Below are 4,734 nucleotides of genomic sequence, written 5' to 3' on the forward strand. Positions count from 1 at the left end.
TTATGTACTTTTATTATTTCAATTAATGAGAAATACAAAGATTCTCTCTTAATCACATTCTGAGCTTTATCAGCAGTAACTTCTGGAGGCTTTGGGCTGGTCACTAGAAGATTCATTGTTCCTTTGTGTCATAACTATTTCCTTATTTTATGCAATTATTTATTACTATTCTTTTATAGAATCAAGTTATTCTTTACATATTCATTTGAAATAGATCTTTAACAATGTTTCTTTAATATTGTTCTTTTCATGAGTTACGTAGAATAAGCTGAGTGTTACAGTTGATTGATGTTATTTCTGATTCATGTTCAAGATTGAATTAGTTATTTATTGTTCATTACTGTAGTATTTCTTTCCATTTACTAGATCAGACAGTAGCCCATTAGATGTGACTTCTTTAATGCATCTGCTTGAAATTCATTTCCTTTGCAAAACAATTATGATTGGATTTAGATTTATAGTTTGAGTTTTCTTTGATTGAACTTCGAGAATTAAGGATTTGTTAATACATTCTTGCAACGACTTGATGAAGTATTAGACTCATTTAGTTACGTAACAACCTTTAACCTCTATTGCACAGATAGTGACGACATCCTTGAAATAAACAAACGAATCCCAGGTTGATAATGTAATGTAGGAATTAAGGTTGATTTAAATAGTCATCTTAGTGCACCAACATTTTGGTGTCGTTGCCAGGGAGGTTGTCAAAGATAATAGTTAATTTGTGTCTCTGAAGGGAATTGGGTATTGAAAATGGGAGGTAAGAACCTGCATACACAACAAGAAAAAATCTTGCTCCTATTTCCCGCTCTTAAAAGATACACAGAGGTTGTATAGGAATGAATGACTAGGGGAAAAAAGATACCAATAGATCAGAAAACAATACCAAAAACCACCAAATCCCAGGGATTAGCGACCCTTGGGAGACCAACCTTCATAGAATAAATCATTCAGAAAGCTGAACCTCAGGCATCAGTAGGACCTCGGCTAGTATCTAGAAAGGGCTCTACTTCGATCCCTCAAGCAGCAAAATCACCAACTGCAGCTTACACTGAGATCCATAGCAAGACTGAAGGGTCCAAGCAAAGTTTCCAAAGTCCAAATCACCAATACTCTGGTCCTTTGCAAGAGATAAAATTGTGAAATTTAAGAGGAGGAGAGGGAGAAACTAGTCGAGCTGCTAAGGCAGAGCCACAGTCATCTGAATTAGGATCTCCTGTGATTCTAGATCTAAGCAGTGCAGTAAATCCACTTCGAATCATGAGTACTCCACTCACTCAGATAACACCCCCTGAAATCCCTGAAGGATATTGGCACATCTTCAACCAAATGGAGAATCAACCACCTCAAGGTTAGACCTCGATGTTGGAATATCCCATCATTGACCCAGTAGCCAACGCCCTAATGAAATCTATTCCCTTGCAAAATATCCCAACCTTTCATGGGATGACCTCAGAGGATCCGGATGCTTTCTTATTTGAGTTTGACGTCCTGTGCAGAGGTTATGATTACACCACCAATCCTCAAAAATTGAAGTTGTTCCCCTCTACCCTAAAAGGAGCATCTTTGTGATGGTTTATGGGTTTAGGTGGATGCACCATTAACTCCTGGGATGACATGAAAACTTATTTTCTCACTAAATATTAGGACTACTGTAGGACTAGGGAATTAAAAGATGAAATATTTAAAATGTCTGTGAAGGATAATGAAACTCTAGAGGAGTATGTCGAACGGTTTTAGTACAATTTGTAGAGATCCCCTCACTCCACATTACCAAAAGTAGTCTTGAAAGCCATTTTAACAAAAGGGATGAAAGAAGAATGGATAGAAACTCTAAATCTGATGGGGAAAGGTGACATTTCTCAAGAAGACTATGACGAAATTGTTCAATTGTGTATCAGGTTTTCACGAGGTAGCACACACAGCGGGTCAGGAAGCCGAGACTCCATGACTAGAGGAAGCAAACCACCCAGCAGAGGTGTGACAAGAGTAGAGATCAACAACCTCCTGGAAGACTTTAAGACAGATATCTTAGGCACATTGACTACAAATTTAGATGTATGACATGCCAAATAGAGACAAGATGAGGTAGAATAGACGCTGCCCATATTCTGCCCACAATACCCAAGGAAGCACAATCAACGGGAATGTCCTATGGACATGATCCAAACATGCTCTATATGCACCAAGGACCATGCCATGGATCAGTGTCCATCGCTTTCAGGGTTAAAAGTAGTATTCAAGGAAGCTGAAGAAGGAACACAGCTAACATATTTAATGGCATAATGTCAACAATGGAAAGCATGACCCTCAGGTATACCGCAAGACCCATCCTTGATTTTCCCTACACAATATCATCAATAGCAAAATCCTGGAACATCATGGCAAGGTCAGCCACCTTTCTCTGCTTAGAAATCCCAATAGTACTCCATGTCACCCTGGCTGAACCAACCTTTCCTAGGGGCTGGTTGGCCAAATCCGCAATACCCTGCCCTTTCTGGCAAAGTTCAACTAGTAATCCTTACCCTTCATAGTGGGCTACTTCCACCTCACAGAACCCAAATTGGCCTCAAAAATGGTAGCACCCTATGGGGATGAGAAATTTACCCATGGGAGCAGGTTCTCAACCTCAACCCACATTGCCTAGTCCATTTCAAAACCCTCAGCCTTTAGTATGCCCCCAACTGCCAACTCAACCAAATCTAAATCCTAATAACAATAGACCAGTCCAATATGTACAAATTCTCGAGAGTTTGGATAATGAGACAGAACCAGTAGAATGTAATGAGCTTCGGCTGAGGTTAGGGTGCATTATTTCCACAAAAGAAAAAGAAACTGAAAACAAAAAACAACCTGAAATAAATCCATCGACTATGATTGCTACAGAAATAAAACAGGGAGAAGACACAGTCGAGCAACAAAATTTAGAGAAAATTATAATTTCTTCTCCCCCATTCCCCAAAAGACTAGAAATAGTTAAACCTGTTATTTATCCTGATTTTGATATATTAGAGGCATTAAAAAAATTGTGTATAAATATCTCGCTTCTCCAGGCCATACAAGGCATCCTAATCTATGCAAAAACAATTAAGGAATTATGTGGGAAAAAGCTTGGGAGGAAATTGAAAAATCCACCAAAAGTACACGTGGTAGGGACTTTATCTGACCTGCTTCTGGGTAAATAAGAGGCGATTAAATATGAAAACCCAGGGAATCCTATAGTAACCGTTCAAATAGAAGGCTTCACCTTTCCAAAAACATTAGTAGATCTTGGAGTAGCCATTAATATTCTGACTACTGAAACCTACAAGGTTTTGGGCATTACAACTTTAGAACCCACCTCGACCTTATTAGAACTTGCTGACATATCAGTAGTCAGACCTGAAGGGACCCTACAAGATGTAACAATTTCTGTTGATTCCTAGGAATATCCTATGGATTTCTTAGTCATTAACCCAAGGAGTAGGCTAGATGGACATCCTTTGATATTGGGTCAACCTTGGTTAGCGACGGCAGATGCCTATATAGGATGTTGTACAGGGAGCATGACTATTACACAAGGAAATGTTGTGAAGAATCTTGTTTTGTATCCTCCTGCTAAACCAAGTCTACCTACTATAAATACTTAGTTGCACCCACCTAGATACCTGGAAGAAAACATCTGCTCTCCTCTCATGCTGGAAGAAGCTCTTGAATTTAAGAATCAAACAGAGGATGATGTGATTAACAATTTCATTAATAGGCCAGTTTTCATGAATAACCTGACATGTCAAGTATTAAAAGCCATTCTTGATAATGAGGCACAGGGAGATCCCTCCAAGGACGTAGATGATCAACCTATACCCACGACCATTGTTTATAACAACAGGCTGATTGAGATCGAACCAGGTAAAACGCTTAACATTAACAATAACCTGGATAGCCACCAACAGCAAAGGCTTATTCAAGTACTTCAGAAATATAAAAAAACATTTTCCTGGGAATACTCAGACATGAAAGGTATAGATCCCCAACTATGTACTCATCATATCTACATCAAGAAGGATGCTCGCACCATTTGGAAACCCCAGAGAAGGTTGAATCCCCATCTCAGGGATATTGTGAAAGAGGAACTGCAAAAATTGTTGGATGTAAATTTTATTTATCCTATCTCAGATAGCCAGTGGGTCTCCCCATTAGTAGTTGTTCCCAAGAAAAATGGGAAATGGAGAATCTACATAGACTATAGGGAGCTGAATAAGGCCACCCAGAAGGACCATTTCCCTCTTTCGTTCATTGATCAAGTTCTCGACACCTTAGCAGGGAAACAATTTTTTTCCTTCCTTGATGGCTTCAGTGGCTATAATCAAATCCAGATCGCCCCTGAAGACCAGGACAAAACCACATTTACCTACCTGTGGGGTACGTTTTCATACAGAGTTTTACCCTTTGGTTTATGCAATGCTCCCGCCACATTTCAGAGGGCGATATTGAGCATTTTTCTGATCTGATAAACAAAGGGCTTGAAATGGACGACTTTACCCCATATGGGAATGATTTTGAGTAGGGCTTGCAAAATATGGAAAATATACTCGAATGATGCATTGCCACCAGGTTATTCTTGAGCAATGTAAAATTTCATATGATGATGACTGAAGGTGTGGTTTTGGGACACTACATCTCTGCGATAGGAATACAGGTAGATCTAGCGAAAATAGAGGTAATTCTTGCACTACCCACACCCAACACCCAGAC

The sequence above is a fragment of the Pinus tabuliformis genome, chromosome X (assembly GCF_031772625.1).
Source record: "Pinus tabuliformis cultivar Carrire ecotype Pingquan chromosome X, CPIR1, whole genome shotgun sequence".
Taxonomy (NCBI): domain Eukaryota; kingdom Viridiplantae; phylum Streptophyta; class Pinopsida; order Pinales; family Pinaceae; genus Pinus; species Pinus tabuliformis.